Consider the following 24,263-nt stretch of genomic DNA (forward strand, 5'->3'; position numbering starts at 1 on the left):
CACTCACAAGTTGCGTGTGTGCGCTAAAGTTGCAGCCCAGCCTGAGCTAGACCTGCTGACTATTGACAGCTATGTGGACTTTTCTGGAGGTTTAGCAGTTGGATAAAAGGACAGAAGATGGTGAGCAGTCCATCAAGGAATCATCTGGAAAAAACAGATTGTCAGAACTTTGCCAGATCCACAGTCTTCTTTGTTTTGTGTGTTTCTCTGAGCAGCTGCTAATCACTGCATTGAAAGCAGACTGAACAACCCAGTCTCATCCTAAAATGTGTAGTAGCTACATTTGTCCACATGAAAATGCGTGAGAGTTTTACAAAAACGCCCCCTAAACTGTGAGGCGGATACGTTTCATTTTTCTATTCATTTTCTACAAGTCTTCTCAGGATCACGTGACTTTGGAGGTTTGGCCTGCCGTGAGCAAAAAACATGGCGGATGCACGTTCATTTTTCGGTGGAATATCCCATAAAACAAGATATTTTGAGGACTAATTTTTATTTTGACAACATTTCTAGTGAGAAATATACCATTTTCTTTTAAAATGTGCTTTCATGTTGGACATACAGTTTGTAGTTTGCTTGTTTCGTTCAACTTTTTCTCCCAAAGGCTCTGTGTTACGTTGGAGAAACACGTTAACTTTCATTCATATCTGCAGACGTGCGCGTGGGTCACGTGACTTATATGTTTCTCTTTTTTTCCGCAGAAAATTGTAAAATATGAGTGAATATGGACTGATTTATTTTTGAAAACATTTCTAGCAGTATATATCCCCTTTATTTTCATAATATCCATTCATTGCAGACATGCAGTTCGTAGTTTGTTTGTTACGTTCAACTTTTCCTCAAGGATCTGAACGCGTCTGATCTTTTCCATAAATATATGCAGGCTGACGTGGGTCACGTGACGTGCCTTTCTCTTTTTTTCCTGTGGAAAATCTCGTAAAAAGGTACGTTGCGATTTATTAATTTCTTTTATTTACATTTCTAGGGACCCGTGTATAGGTTTTCTCGTTCCGTGTTGCTGTTGCGGCGATTAGGCTTTGATTGACATGTGACAACAAACCGGAAAAATGTTGAGTTCAGGGACTGACCAAAGAGTTCTTTAAATTGATTTTTCTGCATTTTAATTTATTTACACTACGAGTCTAATGGTGTGTGATAAAAAACCTATAAATATTATGATAAATGAGATGAAACAATTATTTTGATGGAGTTTATAAAATATTAGCATCTATTATATTCTTTTTTCTTTAACTGTCAATTTTTTTGACGTATCTCATATATTATAGTATTACAATGAAGTGCTCTAATTTATCTGTTAAAAAAGGTTTCATCACTGTTTCCTGTAGTAATTCTCAATAAAGTTTTAAATATGATATATTAAATAGGATATATTATCTAAAGTAATCAGGCTTTTAAGCCTTCAATTTGCCCCAATTGACATGAAGTGCGCATTTCGAAAAGCCAGTGAACGCAGCGTCATACGGGCACCCCCACCCCACTCCCCCGGAAACCCCCGGATGAACCCGCAGGAAGGCGCGCGGCTGAAGAACTCTTGGACAGCTGGAAGGTGGGCGATGCTTTGAACTTTTCTCTGTAGAAATGTAATGTTTAGATTTGGGAAACCAGAGATGGGTTTTTAGTAAAAACGTGTTGGCTGTTTAGGATTAACGTTGAATGACGAGGCGTTTTTCCATCTTAAATTTAAAAGGCCGCAGCATCACGGTGAAGGCCTCTTCTGTATAGAGGACGGGGGCGGAAACGTCACGTGGTCTCCGCAGAGGTAAGTTTCCTTTTGGGTCATTTAGCCAGAAACGGGGGTCTGCAGCCCTTTAAACAGCTAAGAGCCTTTCTAATGTCTCACTGTGCAGAACTCAGTAGGACACACAAGGTGTCTCTTCAGCGTTTAGAAAATCAAACACTCATTTGCATTTATGTTATTTTGGAAACTGGATAACTACTGGGGTTTACAAAGGCTTTTTTTTACACATTGTAGATTTTATGTTGTTAGTACATCTCAGCCAGTATTTCTTTAAAGGCCTATATCATGCAATATCAACTTTTTAAAATTTTAAAGTGTATTATAATGTTAATTCCTCACAAAACTTAATCCACAGCAGTATTTTGATCCATTCACGCATCTCTCAACATTCCTCTGAAACCCTCTGAGCACCAGCCCCTCCCAATTCACAATAAGAGGGTCCTCACATTGTGACGTCATCATAAGTGAGGAGCAGCCTCTTCCAGGAAGAGCCTGTGCAGCTAAACCGCCTCCAGGCTAACAGACACCCCCACTTCCTCTATGGAGCTAGCGGTGATCAGCAAAATGCTTTCATTACACAATATGCACATCCATCTTTGCAAAAGTTTGGATGGAAGAAACGCAGAAACGCTGCTGACGCCGACTCTAGGTTGATGTCATGAAATAGGCGACACCCACAAGAAGAGAAAGGCGGAGCCTCAGAGATCGAGGAAATAGTTTATTCTAAATGGCTAGCATGGGATAGGCCCTCTAAATTGTGCGTATTGACCTCAAATTGATTTTTTGTGGTACGTTGTCAGGTTTAAAAAAATTGGTCATAAATGCTGGAATTTCTTAAAATATTGTGCATTACCGCTTGATAGATTATTGAAGCATTATGGGTACTGTAGTCAGGAGCCTGGCACAGTAATACTTTGCTTCAACTGTTGAGTAGATCACCAAGTTGAGTAAAGTTTGACTTATCTGACTGTTTTGTTTTGCGTGATGCGCTGTGTCGTCTGAAAAATAGGATATTTGTTTGAATTAAAAACATTTTTATTTTTTGTCGGAGAACCACAAAGGAGGGGTCAAGGAGCCACTTGTGGCTGTGGAGCCTCAGGCTGCAAACCCCTGGTCTAAACAATTATGGCTGATTTGGCTGACCACATTTATTTATCCTAGCGTTGTCAACAAAGTTAAAGAGCCGCTCCAATGGAAGTCACGTTTTTAAGATCAAACATTTTTCTCATTATTGAGAACATTAACAAAAATATAAACATATACAGAATAATATAAGATTAAAACTGTTTCTGAGTATTTATTCAAATCTCGATGGATCAGGAGAAGATGAAACTCATTGTCTCAAAAAGCTCTTAGTTGTGACGCTCTAACTGCCATGAATGGGCCAAAGTCTCTGCTCCGCTCCAATTCTGATGCATCCACTTGCAGACAAAAACCAGTAGATCCATTAATGTCCTGAGTTCCCTAGTCTGAGCTAGTATCTGGCTCAAAAGTGTACACATGGATAGCTCCAATGTTGCTCATTGATTTTTTTTTTTGCTATGCTAATGTCGGCTAGGGCTTGTGAGGTGCTATAAGCTAGCGGGAGAGAGAATCAACAAACGGTTTATGGGAAATTAGCAGAGGCAAACATCTGCACCACAGCTCTGAGGTGAAATTCTTATGAGCTGCTGTGCTGCAGAAAAATGTCTTTAAAAACAAAATGATCGTAATTAAAAAAAACACTGGGAACGATTTTATAATAGCTAAAAATTCTGTTAGAAAGTCTGATTCCTGATTCTTGTATGTGTGTATGTATATACATAAAAGAACCTCGTGTTTTTTTCCCTTTCCTCTTTCAGACGGGTCAGTTATTTGGAGACAACATGCACAAATAGTTCCTGGACTGATTTTCTGCTAACTTTGAGATGGAGAGGCTGTCAGGTTCATCTGTTTCAGGGTCCTGCATGCTCTCCCTCCATGTTGGCTGTAGCAGTGGATGGAACTTGCAAAATGTACTGTTTTGAGAGCCAACTGGGGTGTGTAAAAAATTTTTCCACCTACATTTTTGATGGTATAAATGTTTTTCTTATGTAAACTTTTCTGTTCTTTTAGGCTCAGTGGTTATTTTGAAGATGCGTTTCTGACCAAAAACACTGTGGAGACCTCCTTTGTGAACTGCATTCATGGGGCAATAGAACATGTAAAGCTATTTTAATGTCTTCTTCCTTAAGAAAATGAACACGCCTGCCTATATGTCTTAATGTATTTTGTGTCATATCATCATGTTTATGTACAATATTCATTTGTTTTGATAGAATCCTGGAGATGGGAGATGTGGAGCAGGAAAGTTTGTGGCAGCACCAGAGTCCTCCAACAAGTCTTCTGGCAAAGTAAATGAGGAAGGATCGCAGTCTGCCATCGTGGAGTTTTGCTGAAAGGACTGAACACGTTCCATCCATGCATCCATCTTCTTCCATTCATCCAGAACCAGGTTGTGAGGGCAGCAGTCTTAGCAAAGATGCCCAGACTTCCCTCTCCTCCAGCTCCTCTTGGGGGACCCCGGGGCCAGCTGAGAGACGTAGTCTCCCCAGCGTGTCCTGGGTCTTCCTTAGGGCCTCTGCCCAGTGAGACATGCATGGAACCCCCCCCCCAGGGAGGCGTCCTCCTCTGGATGTAGAGTGGAAGCGGCTCCACTCAGAGCTCTCTCCAGGTGAGCGAGCTTCCTGAACCTGTTCCGTTGAGATATTTTCATGAACCCCTTCTATTTGCAGAAACGGCTTTCTCCACAGACCTTGCAGTTCTTCTGCTCTGATGTAGTCTACGAGTTCTGATCGCATTTGGAGAAGGTTGGCGTTCCTTGTCCTGAGATGCAGGACCTGTTGAACATGTGTCCTTTTCAAGTTCACTCTTGGATGTGTGAGGTAATAATTATCAACGGCTTATTTCTCATTATTCCTGTTGGAGTTTTTTTCTAATCCCTTATGTTTCAAAAGTTTGCAAACATACATTTTGGTTGAAATGATGAGGATCCGAGGATGAAATCAAGAAGGGACAACTTCAGGGAAAGGGACTGAACCGACTGAACAGCTTCCTCTCTTCAGCAGACACATCTTCCGAGTACATATGTGTCAAAAACTGGTAAATACTCATTGAAGATGCATCCTTTTTGTGTAATTTGTTTTCTCAGTTTAATACATTTTGATCCTTTCATTCTGCACAGACATCCTCGCCGTTCAGGCCGGTGGCTGGAACAAGCGGAAGTCAGAAAAGCTGGAGCAGACGTTACCAGAATGATACCTCCAGGTAAAGATTGTGGTAATGTTGTAGATAAATGTTGGCTTGTTTCTTTCATGTTACTCTCATGCTGTTGATGTGGAATATCTCTTGATTTCTTCAGTATTATTAATACATTAATCTCTTCCCACAAGGACCAATCAAAATGACCCAGAGAAAAACACTGAAGGGCTTTGTCTGAGCATCAGGAAAACAAGAATCAGCATATGGTAAAAATCTTTTGTAACCCTTGTGCTATCTTAGATGACCCCCCCCCCCCCTTCCATTGAGGTGTTCTCCCTACCATGACAAAGGTGGATAAAGGTGAAAAGATTTCATGTAATCCATGGACACCAGTGAAGATCACAAATCATTGAAGAAAAAAGGTTCAGAGCACTGTCTAGTGGGTCTAGATGACCCAACTCCCAATGGTAAAGTGCCTAGGATAGCACAAGGGTTACACTTTCTAAAGTTGTTGCATAACTGATCAAGCATGATGTGATGGATTGCAGGTTATGGTGCCATGGTAAAGAACTAAAGGCTCTAGGATGTCATGCTGCTGACCAGACTGTGGTTGGTGAAGTCCAGCAGCACTGCGGGTCCTTGAAGTGTGGTTGAAGAGCTCTCCTCCCAGCTTTTGGAAGGTTCTGCCCCGCAAAGCCAGGAGGTTTCTCTTTGTGATCTGCATGGATGTCCAGGGCTTGTGGCATTTATGTGTTTTCCTCTTCATTTCATTCTCAGGCAGCACAGAGGCCTTGATGGAGAGAGAACATGAGGGACTAATTGTCTGCTGAGGAGGAGACTTTCTGCAGTTCAAGCCCCAGCTCCACCCCTAAAAAAGGCTTATAAGAAGGAAAACCTCATTTCAACTTTGTACCAATAAATAAATGACTTTTAATTGAAATGAGAGATTTTTTTTCTGCACCGCACCAATGAAGGTTTTTTCAACCTAAATTTCAACAATTACATTATTTTTTTAACCTCCGTTCAAGTTTCTACAACACTAGCTAAACATTTCAGTGCTCACACCTGTGCTGAAGACACTTCTCATTTTATCTCAAACGTTTGGCCTTTGATTTGTATGTCCAACACCTTAGAATGAAACACTGACCTATTAAACTCATATAATGTGCTATGCATCTCCAAATCCTTTGTCAGGGTACAGACTACATTTTAATTGAGCAAGACTGAAGTAAAATGTAGCAAAATGACAATGGGTTATCTTAAATTAGGGGTAAATGACATGAGAAATTAAGAATATTAGAAGTGTGGAGTGATATGTGTATCAGTATGTTAGCTGCAGGAAGGGGGCTGTCCTTGACACGTCCCTTTACTCAGACAGGATGACAGGTAGGGAAGGGGGTAGCCGATGATCTGCTCCAGTATCTTCAGCACTGAAGCTTCTGCTGCTCTTCTTCAGTTTGATCTGAGAGCCAGACCATGATGCAGTTGGACTGGCTGAGCGGTAGGTTGCCAGCAGCTTCAGACGTGCTGATGTGCCTTGTTGATAACGTCCTGGATGTTAGGAAACCAAGTTAGATCAGCTGAGATGGGGATGCCCAGGAAAGGGAAGCTGTGAACCCTCCTCTATGCCTACTAAAGTCCAAGATGACTTTCATGGTCTTTTATTTGCCGATCAGCCTTACACTATACAGTTTCCGCACTTGTCTACAAAGTTCACCTCAGTGACCTTTCATAAGTCTTTGTTATTGGCAAGTTAATTACTTATATCCAAGACATGGAGATGTGGGTCCAGTATGAGCAGGATTTGGGAAATGGCAGTTGCCAAGAACTCACATGAAGTTTCAAGGTTTTTGCCTTTATTTGGAGGAAAAAAAGTTGTTGTCCTTTGTTTGTTGTGCAGAATTGCAAACCTAGAAAGAAATCAACTTGAAAGAATTTATATAAATGTATTTGCCCTTCTTTTGACCCTTCTACATCATGAATATTTGGTGGCTGTTGCTTGGCGACTGTGAGATCTCTCCATAGGATTGACATGGGCTGGGCCTCTCAATGACCTTGATATGATTGTTCTTCAGCCATTCCTTGGTTGCCTTGGCTGTAGGTTCTAGGTCACTAACCTGTTGGAAGACCCATCCATGACTGATTTGAAGGGTCCTGACTTAAGGAGGGTAGGAAGTTCTCACTCAAGATTTTCCATTAATGGCTCCATCAACGTGGTGACGTAGCTCTGTGCAGAAAAATAGCCACAAAGCATAATGCTTCCACCTCCATGTTTGACAGTGGGGAAGCTGTTCTTGGGGTCATAGGTAGCAATTCTCTTCCTCCAAACCCAATGGTTGAGTCCAGTGACGTGCGGTGAGGTTAATGGCTGGTGAGGCACTGACGTCATCAGTCAGATTTACAAACATATGAACCATGAGTATAAATAACTGAGTAGCTTATTCACCATTTGATTGACAACAGTTAAAGTTTTGTTTAAAATATAATTTCAACATGTTTTTTTTCATATACAAACTGCAGCATAGAAAAAAGCACAAACGTTATTATCGTCTTACCTTTAGTTGTAAATAAAGTCCATACGCCGCTCCTTCTGAAGAAAATGAGTTGCCGCTTCCTATCACTTCTTCTAGTATTTTTTAGCGTCATAATCTCAGGGCTCACCGGCGCCCCCTAACATGAGGCACGAGAACTGCAACATGAGGCACGAGAACTGCTGGCCTCACCCAGCGGCTTTTTCGCCGTCGTTTAGCGCTCAGCACAAGAAACACGTCCCTCACATACAGTTATTTATAAAAACAAGCACTGTGCATCATATACATCTGCTAAATTATTTAAACTCAGCTCATATAGTACAAGTGATTGAACCGACATACAGAGAGACAGCAGTACCGTCTGACTGCATAGGTATTGCGCAATCCAAGGTGAGGCTCAGCGGGCTGGTGCCTCATCGCACGTCACTTAGTATCTGAACGGCAAATGCGGAAATTCAGCGATTTTGAAAAGAAAAAACACCCAAAAATGGTACATTTAAATGGAAAATGACCGCAAAGCACAACTTACTGATTAAATATAATAATTGAATTTATTTGTTCTCTTTTCTTCCCATAATGACAGGTGAGGCTGTGCCTCACCTGCCTCTCCTGACTGCACGTCACTGGTTGAGTCGATGCCAAAGAGCTCAGTTTTGAGCCAAACATTCCATTATGCAGAATAAAATGATAAAGCAAACCCTATTTTTCAGTGTGTGATTTTCATTTTTTCATAAATCTTAGGACAATTTAGATGATAAAAGTAACAAATATATGAAAACAGTATAATACAGTAAATATGTAAATATTTGATGTGATGAACAATGTTTATCTGATTTAGACCCAACATGAAATATTTTTTGACACACACAAATCAAGTTGTGTTATTTACTGCTCGTAATTTAGACACAAATGATAGAAATGTTAGGTTTATATGCCAAAGAGGCCATGTGAAAATTTTAGTGCAAATACGCATGCGTGCGCGCCGTGCACATAAAGCCACCCCACCCCCACGTGTCCGCGCGCCGGTCGGGGGGTGTTGGGCGTCAATAAAGGTAATCTGGTTGTCGCGCTTTCTGCATCTCTGCGCGAGCTAAAGAAGTCTCAAAGGTAAGAAATGTAAACACAAGAGGCATTAATGAAAATACTTTATGATCATCTGAAAGTATTTTCATCTGACAGATGAATGCAGCTGTTGTTGTTATTACTGTGTGACGGAGGAGCGGTGCTGAAAAATACGGCCTCCAGTCCATCGAGAGACTGAACGTAACACGACTGCAGGGTACTATGATCATAGAAACATGTATTAATTATTTGTTTCGACTGTATAGTTATTGTGGTCGAGCAGAGGAAGGGAGGTTTGTGAGAATCGGGGTTACATTAGCTAATGATTATGGCAGCGCTCGCGCCACCGCCGGTTTCCCGGCAAAAAAAGGAACAGTAATTTCCTGATATATTAAAGTGTTATGATTGACCTATTTAGGGGTTTTCTCCAAATTTACACAAAAAACGTTGTAACAACGATCATCTGGACTTGGTTTTGTAAATATTTTAAAACAGTCTCTGTCTCAGAGACCTGGACTGACTGACTCCTCCCCCTCACGTTCCAAACAGGAAGTACAAGGAGCCAAAATCCTATAGACTTCTAAAGAGAAACAAACAGCTGTCAGTCAGCCATTCTATGGGTCAGATTAACCATTCTTGTTGTGATACCCTTTTAAACAGGTTTTTGCTAATTCCAGTTATTTGTTTTACAAAACTGTTTCTTTATCACAAGTTATTCAAATTATAGACTGACCAACAGATGCCTCAGTAATAGCATGTGCCACCTTGAATGTTTGTTTGACAAATTCCACCAAGCTCACTTTCAGTGGAAGCAGTGTGGACTTTCAACAGCTTACTCCTGATTGGCGACAGTAGTTGCCATAGAAACGTTGACTCAGATCAATCACTGTCAACTGGCTCCAACGTGGTGACGTCGTTATCACAGAGAAACGACGACAGAATTGACTTTGTTATGAGGATCTGGAAGTAAATGGGTGACGTCACACTCGCTCAAACCTTTTCTCTGATCCAGTCAAACTGCTTTTTTACCAGTTTTATTCCAGAAATCATTTTTGGATAAGAGGAAAGACATCTTCAGCTCAAAACCAAGTCTTCATGACCTTTTTTTTTTATAACTTTTCTTTTTAAAATTCAGAACTAATAACCTGCACATTCTTACAAAACTGTTAGACTTCAATTGCTACCTTAATTTAATTGTAAAACTAACAACCATTGTCATTAATATGGCAATATTTTCCCCAAATCTTATCAGAATGGGGAACTGGAGACATAAAAATTCTGCTTTTCCTATTTTCAGCTGACTCTGCCACGAGGCTCGACAACTTCTTGCATCAACTGTGATCGCTGTGGCCGCCAAAACATCCAAATGTAAGGCGGGCTACAAAGATTTCAGGCCAAAAGAGAACGCCTCACATGTGATGAAGTGTCTGTATTGGTATGTATTTACCATCTGTCACTCAGAGTCATTAACCAATTGTCGATCTGTTCACAGTGTTATATGATAATTTAAATTTTGACGATGACGATACAAAAATTGCTGCCAAACCTGCCAAAAAGTCCCGCCTCTTACCACACACATGTTGTGCCCCCTAAGTTGCCCTAAGTTCCCTGATCAAGCATAAACGTGCTTTGCCTGGATGAAGGCCTTGTATCAGGTATACTGGTAATAATAATTTTACATTCACCTCAGTCTGTTGTTTTAACTCATTATTCATGGAAGCTTGATGACATGACTTCAATGTGCATGAACTCTAGTTTAATTAGAAACTTTCATTTGTGAACCGTCAGCAGATCTGGTCATGTCTCACCAAAACAACCACACTAATCATTTCATCATTTTCATCCATTAAGGTTGGAAAAACCAGCAGCCTTCCAGTGCTTCAGCCGTCCAACCATCAACCGTTTCAGACATCCATCCTCCCATCACTTCAGCCCCACAGCCGTCCACCAGTGTGCCAACTTCTGACATTTTACTATCCTGGTACAATCTTATTTTTCTGCACAGTTAGCAAAAATGATGTGTTTTTTAGATATTCCTGTGTTTTTTTATCCTCAACAAATGTTTCTCCAAAGAAATATGAAAATACAGAATTATTCATCTGGTGGTTATTTTTACACTTTTCCTCAAATATTTAATAAGAAAGAAATAATTCAGTTCAAGTTTACTTTAGCTTTTCTTTTTAATGGGCATTACAGTTGATATAAAACATATAATATGCAATTAAAATGTTTTGTAGTTAAAAACATTTTACACACTATTAAAAGATTCTATAAAATATTATTTAAAAAGAATCCTTTCCAAGAAAATGTTGACTACCGTATATCTTCCCATAGTAGCCCTGGCGTTTATTCCATCACAGACAGAACAGTGATGGTTAATGGGTTTATTTTGCAGCAAAATATCATCAAAAAATGCAGACAAACACCAGCAGATGAACATTTCAGGATTTATTCAAACGATGAGAACATTGGATTGTGTTCTGATCAGCACTGGCTGTTGACGTTTCTTTTCTCCTTGAAGCATCAGCCTCCGTATCAAAAATCATGTTGGTTGTCATGAGGATCTCTTTCCTGGAGACACGCCCACCTTTCCGTCTTTGTGCAATAATTCATGTTCAAACCAGTTCTTCTAAGTTGTCGCTCGCTTTCTTTGCATTTCCACCAGTAAAAAGTAATACGACAAAATACTTGCCGAATTTGTAAAGATTTGGATTTTGTATTATTAATTTGCCTTTTTTAGTCTTTTATTATAAAATAACTATGCATTATTACTTTATTTTAACTAACACATTTATCTTAGTTTACAGTAGTCCTCTTAAACATCTCTTAAACAAGTTTACACTTTTCATCTTTCAGAATGCAGCCGTGTGATTGGAGGAAAAGATTAATATGCAATAAGGACATTTAAAGAAAAAAGGAGCAGTTTTTATTTTACATTATTACTATTTTAAAGTAGAACTCTAACGTATATAAATGCTTTTTTATTAATTTGTTTGGCATATTTACTGTGTTAGAGTTCTGATGATTGTTTTGAGTGGTAAACGTTTTTATTTTATTTATGAAACCCAGATGGAGTTAATGGAGTGCTAGTCATGTTTTATGTTGTATATATTATTAATGAATTTATTTATTTATTTTGAAGTGCCTAATTGCAAGTAAAGAAGGCGGGGTTATGGTTAAAATACGTACGGACAATCCAGCAACGTGCCTCTTCAACATGAATTTCCATCAGTTTTTTTGCTTGGTCGCAAATAAATAAGTCCAAATAATAATCAGCCTAATTTGTTTTTTTGTTTATTTAAAATTATATAAATATTTTCTAATTTTGTCAATAAAAGGTCAAAAGGGGTAGATGATGGATGCATGTCCAAGTTTTATTATTCATGTTCTACAAGTTGTTAGATATTGATTATTTGATGCTTTTGTGCTATGCGTTAAAAATCAATGTAATATTGTAATTATTCATAAATATTTGAATAATACTAATATTTCCTACAAAGGATAATTGACACTAATCAAATTAAAAACAGTCGCCCTGTAAGCACTGAGTGAACAAACTGTAGCCCATCGTTTTCTATCACTGTTTGATTGAACCTTCTCTACTTTTCTTGCAGGGGGGGGTCATGGCCTCTACGCTGGATCCCAAAAAAGAGACAAAAAAACCCCGACCTCAACCCCCACTCTTAGTCAGACATGTTTATTTTTTTATTTACAATAATAAATAATATACTATGTACATTTATTTTGTTTTACTTTTTTATACTTAGTTTCCTTATTTCCTATAATATTTATTAGTAGTTGTTGTTTGTTGATGTTATGTCCTCTTTTAGCCTCTTTTATGTTAAAATAGACGTAAATGATCCAGATGCTGATATTCTAATATATAGACAGATTTATGAATGAATTATTCTCAACAGAAGTTCAACACTATTGTGGTAGCAGTTTGACTGTTTTACTGTTTAGTTTTACTGCAATCTGTCGTGCCTCACCCACTGTCCATCCCATAAAAAAGAACAATTCTACATCATTAACCTTTTTTTATTTTTATTCATAAATACAAAGTTAGAAATCATACCCCCCCCCCCCCCCCCCATTTTTCTAACTTTATCAATGAGTTCAAACAAAACATGAACACAATAAGAAACTCTGACAATAAGAAAGCATTTAAAACATTCAATCTGTGCGTCAGTTTCAATGTTTTTGTGAAAAATTTCATAATAATCCTCTGGTTTGTTTCTTTCTTGTTGCTGTTGGGAATTGTTTTGAATTGTTACAGTCAATAAAGTTTGTATAAAAAAACAACTGCAATCTGTCATGCGACATGAGACCTGCAAAACAAAAAGTTTGCATTAGTAATGGAAACATTAATTTCTGTAAAAAAATAAAAACCTGTTTGTCACTGGGCCTATTTTTAGAACTTAACCTTCCCGATAAACGTGGGACCAATCACAAAACCAGTTTAGAGCCAAGCGTCTTTTTTTAATTATACAGTGTATTTCTAAACTCAACTAGTTGATGTTGAAAAAATACGCTTGCATGGACGTTACGACAGAGTACATCGGTCCCTAAAAATGTTATTAAACCTAAATATTAAACCTCAGACGATCTTATTTTACGAGATTTTTCCACAGGAAAAAAAAAAGAAACTCGCGTCACATGACCCACGTCAGCCCACAGATATGATGGAAAAGATCAGACATCGTACACAGCATTTAGACTTGTAGTGTGAATACTTTAACATGTAAAAGATTATTGAATAAAAAAAATCGCTAAGTAAATTTAGAGAACTCTCCAGTCCGTTCCTGAACAACATTCTTCCGGTTTGTTGTCACATGTCAATCAAAGCCTGATCAACACAGCATGAAACCTATACACGGGTCCGTAAATGTAAATAAAAATAATTAATAAATAGCAACGTACCTTTTCACGAGATCTTCTATATGAAAAAAGAGAAACTCACGTCACGTGACCCACGTCAGCCCGCATATATTTATGGAAAAGATCAGAAGCTTCAGATCCTTGAGGAAAAGTTGAACGTAACAAACAAACTACGAACTGCATGTCTGCAATGAATGGATATTATGAAAATAAAGGGGATATATACTGCTAGAAATGTTTTCAAAAATAAATTAGTCCACAATCACTCCTATTTTATGGCATTTTCTGCGGAAAAAAGAGAAACATATTAGTCACGTGACCCACGCGCACGTCTGCAGATATGAATGAAAGTTAACGTGTTTCTCCAACGTAACACAGAGCCTTTGGGAGAAAAAGTTGAACGAAACAAGCAAACTACAAACTGTATGTCCAACATGAAAGCATATTTTAAAAGAAAATGGTATATTTCTCACTAGAAATGTTGTCAAAATAAAAATTAGTCCTCAAAATATCTTGTTTTATGGGATATTCCACCGAAAAATGAACGTGCATCCGCCATGTTTTTTGCTCATGGCAGGCCAAACCTCCAAAGTCACGTGATCCTGAGAAGGCTAGAAGAAAATGAATAGAAAAATGAAACGTATCCGCCTCACAGTTTAGGGGGCGTTTTTGTAAAACTCTCACGCATTTTCATGTGGACAAATGTAGCTACTACACATTTTAGGATGAGACTGGGTTGGACTGAAAGCTCAGCTTTTTCAGACTCACTGATTTCTGAGTTTCTGTGTCTGCAGAAGCTGTCATTCTGGTTTCTGCATTCATGAAACTCAGAAAGAGATCATTTATTCTCCACACATTTGGACAAAGGAACAAAGGAATTAGAACAGGTTCATGATTTCAGGATTTCCTTTCCTGCAGAGTCAAGCCATGAGTTTCTTTTAGAACTTCAGTCATGATTTCATGTCTGGATTCATTGTGTGTGGGGTCATGGGGTCAATGTGTCAATGGAGGGGAAGGAGAGGGCAATGGGGTGGTTTTGTTTTTTAACTGTAAATGACTTTGAGCTGTGTGTTTTACAAATAAAGTTTTGATTTGATTCTGTTTTCATTTTCAATCCTCAGTTCAGTGAGTTTGTGAGTCTGTGTGAGATGGAGGTGAAACATGTGAACCTGGCTGTGGTTTCCTGCTCTCTTTCTGTCACAAACACTAACATCTGTTCATCTGCAGGTTTTTGTTCAGCCTGCAGGGATCATTTCTCACTGTGGAGATCTACCTTCCCGCAGCTGCAGTAGTAGGAGGCTGAATGATCCACTTTGACTTTATTGATCTTCAATTCAGATCCACTCTGGGTTTTTTCAGAAGTGAAATCATCTTGTTGAGGATGACCGTAAGATTTGTTGACTTCACTATCACTTATTGTAATCCGAAAAATTGCTCTAAATGTTTCTGTTTCTTTCTTCTGGTACCAGAGTATGTAGTAGCCATCACACTCCTGAATTCCTCCACAGCTGAAAGAGACATTTTGATCAACTCTTCTGGTCAATGTTAAATCCTCTTGAATCAGCTCTGGTGCCATGGCAACCAGTGCTGCAGAGACACAGACAGACAGGTGAAGGTCAGGATGACAGTGTTTGTTCCAGGTAGACCTGGTTGGCTCCTGATTGGCTGCAAACACTCACCTGAACACAGACAGCACAGAGCAGCAGCTGGGAGGAAAAGCATTTTGTTCAGCTGTGTTTCCTCTGCTCAACCTGAGGAGAAGTGGTGTTCTGATGCAGCTGAGGACAAAGAAGGACGTGAGAGCTGTGAGATGAGAGCAGGACCACGTTCTTCGGGACTCCTCCTCCAAGCTCCCATCAGCCCCTGCAGCTCACAGAGAAGACTGCTGCTGCAGACGGACAGCTCAGCTGAAGCTGCTGTGTGGTTTCATCTTCCTGATTTGAATCTGACAGCAGATGAAGAGAATCTGGGTCACATGATGCACAAACACATTTATGTTCTACAAACACACTCAGCTTGATGCTGAACTCAGAAACACACACTGTTAGGTAAGGGTCAGTGGCCGAAGAAGTGTATGTAATTACTTTTTAACGCACGCCGTGGAAGGGTTCAGGTTGCTTCAGGTTGCGTCCGCGAAGTGCGTTAAAAAGTAATGATGCACACTTCGAAGGCCATTAACCCACTAAAACCAAGGTCACTTACAAAAGCAATACATATTAACCAGTTTTTAGTCCTTAATTCTTGTTTTTTTTCCGATTTGGATCGCTTTTCTCACAAGAAGTTGACTATTTGTTACGTGATGCGGTCGCGCAGCACCACCGCTGCAGTCAAGATTCTGCGGTATATATATGCTGATCTTTCCGATGGATTGTATAAAGCATCAGTTCAGAGAGAAAGTTCTCCCCTTACTGCTTGTTTTTGTCCAAATGATGAAGCGAAAGATTGTTTTAAAGAAGCTGGCGCAGTGATACAAAACATTTAAGCTAGCTGACCGGAACTTATTTTTTCACCGTGCGGTTATCCCGTGGTATATCATTTTTTAATGTACACCCAGCAGCCAATGAGAATCGAGTATTCACCCGGACCATGGTATAACTGCTGTTTAACAGCTGTGGAGAAAATGCACGAATATAAATTCAGTTTTTTTTAAATTGATGAATCTCTTTGATCCATGATTTAATATTTGACTGACTGTTGCATGAAAGTGAAACATGCTACTCTAGAAATCTGATTTAAAATTTCTGCTTTGTATGTTTTCTACACTGACTGTAGTAACATTTAACTGACACGTTCTGCTTGTTTTGTTTTTGGTTTTCACTTTTTGATCTGCTGCAGGGGGGTATTCCAGAAAGCATAGGGGGAGCTAGGTTATGCTAGCTCCCACGGTAAGTTTGAGGCTAAGGAAGTTGATAACCTCAGCTTTCTGTTCCAGAAATGGAGGCATGTTTCAGGGTATGTCAAGTTGCCATAGAAACATTTGGATGTTGGAAAGATAAACTTTTTTAAATTAATCTAACTTAATTATTTGCTTCAGTTAAGATAAATTATTATTTTGTTAAGTCAAATTAAAAATCACACAAATAAATTCAATTAAGTAGGTTTAACTTTGGTGCTGCTGTTAGATTGGCACCGCAAGGGATTGTGGGATACCATTCCCTTTGCCTGTCTGGACGGATTTGGGTTTGAGTGTGGGTTTTTGACCAAATGTGTTTAGTTGTTTAGCTGTTTTGCTGTTTTTTGTTATTTGTCCTGTTATGTTTAATTCTTTCTACAACATGACTGAGAGGGAGGGAGAGGATGATGAGATTATTTACCACCCCTACTGGTGGGTGATATAATGTTAAAGTCAGGAAAATGTAAAATGACATTATGCTCTGTGTTGTAAATCTGTTTTGTTTCATTAATTTTATTGCTATAAAAATGAGAATATCTGCAGGCTCAAACTTAGACACATGAGAGTTCAAGAAGTACAATAAATTAAGATAAGATGTAAAAACATTTAATTGAATTGGAGTAATATGACATTTAGATAGATAAATATGTAAATCTGAGTTGTAAAAAAATATTGATTTGGATAGACATAAGAAATTAGGTTGAATAAATTTAATTCAATTACTTGTTACCAATTGAATTAATTTGTTTAAGTTGGATAAGTTATATATATATATATATGCCTAACAACGAAAATAGAAATGAGATAGAAACTCCTGCGTTTTACTTTGTCTGTTTCTCCAAGCAGAAACTCTTCCTTTTGCTGATGCAGCAGCATTCCTTTTTTGATGGGCATATAATCTTCATTCACCGTCATTAAAACCTCCCGCTCTCTTTTTTTCTCCACGCGTTTCCATGGTGACTCCGGAAATCGACGATCCATTGATAATGCCCAGGTGGTCTGCAGCACGGGGGCTCCACAAGGGACAGTGCTCTCTCCCTTTCTTTTCACACTCTACACATCAGACTTCCACCATGGCTCAAACAGCTGCCATATCCAGAAGTTCTCCAATGACACAGCCATCGTTGGACGCGTGTCAGAGGGAAACAATCTGGAAAATAAGAGGGTGATCGAGGACTTTGTGGACTGGTGTGAACTCAATCACCTTCACATCAATGCAACCAAAACGAATGAGATGGAGGTCAACTTCCGGAAAAAGGCTACTCAGTCTCGTCCAGTGGTCATTCAGGGACTGGACATCGAGAGGGTGGATGTGTATAAGTACCTGGGCGTTCACATCAACAATAAACTGGACTGGTCAGATAACGCAAGGGTCCTGCACAAGAAGGTCCAGAGTCGCCTCCATCTCCTTAGGAGACTGAGGTCCTTTGGTGTGTGTAGGCCACTACTCAAGACCTTCTATGACACTGTTATTGCATCAGCAACTTTCTATGCTGTGGTCTGCTGGTGTGGAGGATTGAATGAAAGGGTCAAAAAGAAGCTGGACAAGCTGGTGAAGAGAGCTAGCTCTGTCCTGGGCTGTCCCCTGGACCCAGTGGACTCTGTAGGTGAGAGGAGGATGCTGACCAAGCTGTGCAGCATCCGGAACAACCCCTCTCACCCCCTGTATGCAACGGTGAGGACTATGAGTAACTCATTCAGCCAGAGACTGCTGCACCCACAGTGCAAAAAAGAACGTTACCGGAGGTCCTTCATCCCTACAGCAGTCAGACTATTCAACAACGCGGCCTAGGACTATCTATCTATCTATCTATCTATCTATCTATCTATCTATCTATCTATCTATCTATCTATCTATCTATCTATCTATCTGTCTGTCTGTCTGTCTGTCTGTCTGTCTGTCTGTCTGTCTGTCTGTCTGTCTGTCTGTCTGTCTGTCTGTCTGTCTGTCTGTCTGTCTGTCTGTCTGTCTGTCTGTCTGTCTGTCTGTCTGTCTGTCTGTCTTTATGTACTTGACATGCACGTGCATTAACCCAGGGTTACCAAGTCAAGCGTAATTACGCCAACTCATATCCGGTCTTCTGGAACCGACATAACCCGAGTAAGCAAGTTCAGGCAGATTTCAGCCAGAGTTCAGGGTTAAAGTCAGGGTAGTTTAAACATGCTTTCTGGAATACCCCCCAGGTCTGCTGTGGTTTCTCCTTGATGCTCCTCCCACTCACCTGTGCTTCCTGCTGGAGTCTACAGCTGCATCTTGTTAGTGATTGAGTAGTCTGCGTTAAGTCACCTTGTTTTATGTCTGTGTTTGGAGTTAGGGATGGGAATAGAAGCCCCATGAGCTTCCCTTGGGGTTCATGTAATTGTGCCAGAAAAATGAACCAACCATTCAGGGCTTTGAAACCACACAGAACAGCGGCATCTGGTGGCGCACTGGACATATATCGACATATGCTTCAACTAAGCTCCTTGTAACACTTCAATGTGGAATTGATGATGAAAAAACGTAAAACAAAACAATGTTGTTAATGATGATAAAAAAAAACAATGTAAAACAGCACAACATATGACGTTTTCTGTAAGAAGTGCTTGACACAGCAGAATACACATCACATGAAGAAAAAAAAGAAGCGTGTACTATTGGTTTTGCATCCAGGACCTCTCAACGCAAAACCCATTGACTTTTCCATTGAGCTATATCTATTAATACTGCAGTACTTTACCATTATACATTCCTTGTAGTATTTTTTTATACACAACGTTCATAGTGTATTGTTTTATTGGGAGAAATCGAGTTGAAACGATCCTGAGCCACAGTACATTTTTTACCAGGAGCCATGGTGAAGTACAATGAACTGATGCTGATTCCAAAACAGGGGAAACAATAGAACTTCTCGGGAAACGTTCTGGATTCATTTGCATTTACAGAGAATAGCGCCCAACTGTTCAAACACAAGTGACATCTGAACCGTCGTTCGACCAAACGATGCATTTGGCGCTTCATACGTCATCAGCCACGTCATCTGCGCTGGTTGACCTACGACCTGAAACATTGAGCCGAACCACTCTGTTTCATGAAGGTGAAACGCACACCAAAGCGTCTGTGTCAAACGAGCCATCCCTAGTTGGAGTGTTTTGTGTCGCTGTCTAGTTATCATTTGGTGTTGCAGATGCTGCTCCTTGGTTTTTGGACTTGGTGTTAGTAACCCTTGTGCTATCCTAGGCACTTTAACATTAGGAGTTGGGTCATCTAGACCCACTAGACAGTGCTCTGAACCTTTTTTCTTCAATGATTTGTGATCTTCACTGGTGTCCATGAATTACATGAAATCTTTCTACCTTTATCCACCTTTGTCATGGTAGGAATAACACGTCAATGTAAGGATGGGGTCATCTAAGATAGCACAAGGGTTAAACAGTTTTCAACTTACCTTTCTCTGCATCTGGATTCCTTAACACCATAACATTACACTCCAACCAATATGACAGACCCAGCAGAGTTTGCTCAGGCTTGTGAAGCTCTGTTGCCTCCAGAAGATGGGGCCTTTTTCCCATGATGGGGGGGGATTGCTTGGTCCTCCTGAACACTTTGATGGCACGGCTTGCCATTTTTTTCTTGCTTCGTGATTGGTAATTATATGCACAATCTGCACGTCCGTCAATGTAAAGGTTTGACTTTTGTTTGTTTTCTAAACATGATCTTCAAAAAAACAACAAATATTCCAAAACCAAATGAATGCAGAACAAATTTCAAAACACAGACACGATGCCGAGGCTGACTCGAAGTTGATGTCATGAAATGGGCGGCACGCACAAGGAGCAAAGGCGGGTTCTCAGAATTCAAGGCGTCTTAGTTTTGGGTAGGAAAATGAACTGTGAAAATATCTCCTATTTAATAAAACATTTGTTCTTTAGTGTGCAAAAAGTAATAGCATATACATGGGTAAAGTTTACTCTAAGGCCGCCTTTACACTGCATGGTTCAAGTAACCCAATTCCGATTTTTTCCTCTCATTTGGCACAGATCGGATATGATCGGTGAATGTGTAAGCAGGACAAAAGCGTATGGGATTCCGTTTTTCTCAGATCGGATACAGGCCTATTTATGTGGAAATAAATCGGAAACGAATCGGATACGTGCATTTGCGTGTGCCATGTAAGCAGACAAATCGGATATTCCCCAGTAAATGCGAGTCGTACCTCGGTGACGTCAATTCAGGACACCACCAACTGAGGTCACATGACTTATTAGGGTGCTTTTTGTGCGCTGATTTTGCTGTCAGCGTGTTACCTTTCAGCCTCAGGCTTCAGACCGTAGTTGGAAACCGCTGTTATGTCCGGTCCGGACGCAAACGGTAACTAATGAAGCGGGACACCGTTGCTATGGAACAGGCTAGAAGCCGTTTATTTCTTTGCGGGGCGTGTATGATGGGGACCGTGTGTGTGTGTGTGAGCGCGCGCCCGCGTGCTTGCGTGTGTGTGTGTAAGGAGAGAGGGGGGGTGTGAGCGCGGAGCGGGGGACTGTCGGAGAACAGTAAATTAAAAATAAGGTGTCTCGCCAAAAAGTTTTGGAGTCTTTCTTAACCCACTCTGGAGGCTTAGGGTTCAACGGAAAAGAGAACCCCGAGGAAATCTCCCGTGTGTTTCTGACCACGGTCGGAAAAGAGAGGTCATCGCGCAGGAAAGGTTCAACACTTGGATCAAACTGTTAGTACAGCACAACGTCTGCAAACACTTCCTCATTCAAAACTCAGAGAGAGCACATAAGACGGCCGAGCAGCCCTCCTTCTTCCTCTCCCGCGCATCCCCTCTGGAGCGCCCAAGGCAACGCCTCCTTCCGTCGCCGCCTTGCCTCCATGACAACCGCAATCACAAAAGTCCGAAAGAGGTAGGCGGAAATGCTGCTACGTAGTCCTCAGAACGTCTACGTTTGATAGTTTCAGCATTGTTTAGTGTAAATGCAATAATCAGATACGGGTCACTTTTAAAAGATGATGTAAGCGGGTCGTCAAAGAAATCGGATATAGTCAGAAAATCGGATATGAGCATCAAAACCTGCAGTGTAAATGCGGCCTAAAAGTCACTGTTCTGACTGCGGCTGTCAGTATTGTTTTTAATTATCAGTCTCTTTACTTTCAAGACAAGAATTGAAACTTTGTTTTATGTATCATCAGTCTACAGAACAGAAAAGAAAATTATCAAGAAAGAAAATAAACATGTTATTACTAAATCAGTATGATAGAAATAGCTGCACATTAATAAAGAATACATTTCTTTAAACCTTTAAATATTACATGAAATGTTGATTAGTTAATTATATCAGGACAATAAACTCCATATTCTAACCAGTTACAGTACATGTATCTGCTGCAAAGATTCCCAATATTAAACACAAATGAACTATTGAGAACAATCATTTTCTAATAAATAATTGATTTTATATCTGCTTTATTTCACAGGACCACAGCCAACAGTTCCCGTTGTGGTGTCTCAACAGTTGCCACAATCATCCCGAAGTGACAACTGCCATCTGGACGGGCTGGTGGAGGTCTCTATGGCTGTGCCCTCTGCAGAGGATTGGAAGTCCATCGCTGAGGAGTTCCATCAGTGGTGGAACTTCCCAGACTATCGTGGAACTGTACACAGGAAGCATGTCACCCTGAAGGCACAGCCCAATTTACAATCCCAGTTCCTCAACTACAAGGGAACTTTCTCCATTTGTTCTCTTGGCAGTATTGGCCGCCCTCGGGTGGTTCAGGGTGATCGATGTTGGGGGGTACGGCCATGACCGGCCCTCCCTATGTGCGAATTACGCAGCCGTGTAGGGCCCCCGTCACCACCAGGGCCCCGAAGTGACGAAACAAATAAAAAAAAAAAAGACCCAAATCTGGCAACCCACTTCATAGAACTTCCGTACCAACGCACGCTCTGAATATATTGGTTCAGCACACCTGAACCAATCTGGCAACCCAAATTATGACGTTACGCCACTCTTAGCAACGATTGGTCAACATCATTGCATCTGAGCCTGGCACAGTGTGCATTTACGAGTGCATGTTGTTTGAATAAAGTTGGGAAAAGAAATAAAACGAGCACATTTTGTCACACTGATCAAAGCGACAACAAGAGAACTTCATGCCAAAGAGACTTTATCCATCAGGCGCTGAAAAAAGAAAGAAGAACTTAAACATCAATCACAAGTTAAGTTTGGAGAATGTTGGGGCATATTTTTACATTATCCTGCCTTTCTGTGCAGCTGTGCGATTTACGTAATATACTAATCGATTCGAGGTGAAGTTTGCACATAAACGACCCCGTTTGTGACTTTGTCGTAATTTCCAATGAAAAACTCGAAAATAATTCTGATACCCAAGTTTCCAAGATGAGGTCGGACATGAGCTTCCAAAACGGCGGAGAGCAGAGAAAAGTAAATAATTATAATGGTATGATGGTGGCAGATAAATGTTTAAACTCACGTTATCGTATTGTTTCATTGTGCAAACATATATTTAGTGCGTTCATTTTCCGGTTTGTGTCAGTATAAAAACTGCTGTTATTACTCTGTTATAGACAGTCAGGTAGTTTGACTTTTTCAACAATGAGTGTGCCTTAAAATCTTGCATGAAATATGGAGAATCAAAACTGAAAAATACAAATAGGAAATAAAGGTTCTCATTTATAAATGACAAACAAACTAAATGTACTAATTTTAAAATTATGAACATACAAAATAATAGATAAAGAAGTGTATAAATGCTTATGTTGCCACCTATACTCAAATTAGTGTTCACATTTATTTCTTATTTGTATTTTGCAGTTTTGGTTTTACATAATGATGTTTTGCACAGTTTCTTCCTCAGCCAACGGTTTCTTCTGCTCTGAAAAAGTATTGGAGGTGGTGCAGCATCCAGATCCCAAGATGATCCTGACATCACTGAAGATGGAATCTCAGGTCATTATAAAAGCATGTAAAGTAATTTAACAAACAGTGTCTGCATAACCCTTTTTTTCATAAACAGCAGCTGAAGAGTATGGCGTCCCAAGTTGTTCATAATTAAATAAATAAATATGATCTTGTGCAAATATACAATCAAACAATATACCTCTCATAAATATATAAAAAGATCATGAAATTGAATGTTCAAAACTTCTGATTAGACTGTCAGAAAGAGAACTTGACAACTCTCTCAGCGCTGAGTTCTCCGCGGTCAGGGTTTCCAATTGTTTTGGGGAAATTTCTAGAGCATCCTTGATCTCTTGAAATTGGAAAGACGGCTGTCGAAGCTGGATAGCTTAGCATCAATGCTAAGAAGCATATCCCACGCGTTGGATTCGAACTCCGTCTTCGGTGGAGAAGCTCCCGGTGATTCTTCGGGTCGGCTCTGTTTGGTGGGGGCGGCTGGCTTGCCTGACTGACGGGTTTTTCCCATGACGAAGTGCTCTTGTTGCTCGTCGATGTAGCGCGTCAGGCTGTCCAGATCCTCTTCGCTGTTGCTGCCGCTCTCCAGGACGGTCGGAATTTGCCTTGGTAAATTCGGGGGGAAAAAGACACTGGGACGGTGTGTTTATCCCCCCCCCAAAAAAATGCGGGGGGGGGGAGATATGCCGTTTGTTTGTTTTAGTTTCCCAGGATTAAATCATCTTATTTTCCACCAGGTCTCGAACAGATCCGCGTCACAGCTTCATGCGATCCCGGAAGTCTCCTGCCTCCCGGCCAACTGTTATGTACATTTGATTAGACTGTTTGATTTTTCACTGTTTGCTTTTCTTGAAGTTAAGCATCTTATGTTCCAGAGGCTCCAAGAGAGGCGTGTCTGGAAAAGGAGTCGACTGGATCCAAAATTCCACCTACCTCAAATCAGTTGGTCCAGCTGAATGGCCAACCACACTCTCTGATCCAGTAAGAATGGAGTTGGTGCAAAGAG

General features: G+C 40.2%; 2 long non-coding RNA genes across 7 annotated transcripts; both read left to right on the forward strand.

Annotated features, from left to right (window-relative positions):
• Positions 1-472: 472 nt before the first annotated feature.
• On the forward strand, positions 473-5,918 carry LOC111949125. 4 transcript variants are annotated; one of them, XR_002875168.1, is made up of 10 exons: positions 473-512; positions 1,462-1,567; positions 1,709-1,780; positions 3,601-3,777; positions 3,854-3,941; positions 4,057-4,662; positions 4,735-4,879; positions 4,962-5,044; positions 5,170-5,244; positions 5,527-5,918. It is a non-coding gene; the product is annotated as an uncharacterized LOC111949125 (long non-coding RNA). The 4 variants fall into 4 exon arrangements; XR_002875166.1 differs by lacking the exon at positions 473-512 and adding an exon at positions 756-944 and having other exon boundaries at positions 1,446-1,567; XR_002875167.1 differs by lacking the exon at positions 473-512 and adding an exon at positions 756-944.
• Positions 5,919-8,042: 2,124 nt separating this feature from the next.
• Positions 8,043-12,313, forward strand: LOC111949126. Of its 3 annotated transcripts, XR_002875171.1 has the most exons (5): positions 8,043-8,616; positions 8,689-8,788; positions 9,869-10,006; positions 10,423-10,552; positions 12,186-12,313. It is a non-coding gene; the product is annotated as an uncharacterized LOC111949126 (long non-coding RNA). The 3 variants fall into 3 exon arrangements; XR_002875169.1 differs by lacking the exon at positions 8,689-8,788 and having other exon boundaries at positions 8,049-8,616; XR_002875170.1 differs by lacking the exon at positions 8,043-8,616 and having other exon boundaries at positions 8,623-8,788.
• The last annotated feature ends 11,950 nt before the right edge of the window (positions 12,314-24,263 follow it).

The sequence above is a fragment of the Oryzias latipes genome, chromosome 17 (assembly GCF_002234675.1).
Source record: "Oryzias latipes chromosome 17, ASM223467v1".
Classification (NCBI taxonomy): domain Eukaryota; kingdom Metazoa; phylum Chordata; class Actinopteri; order Beloniformes; family Adrianichthyidae; genus Oryzias; species Oryzias latipes.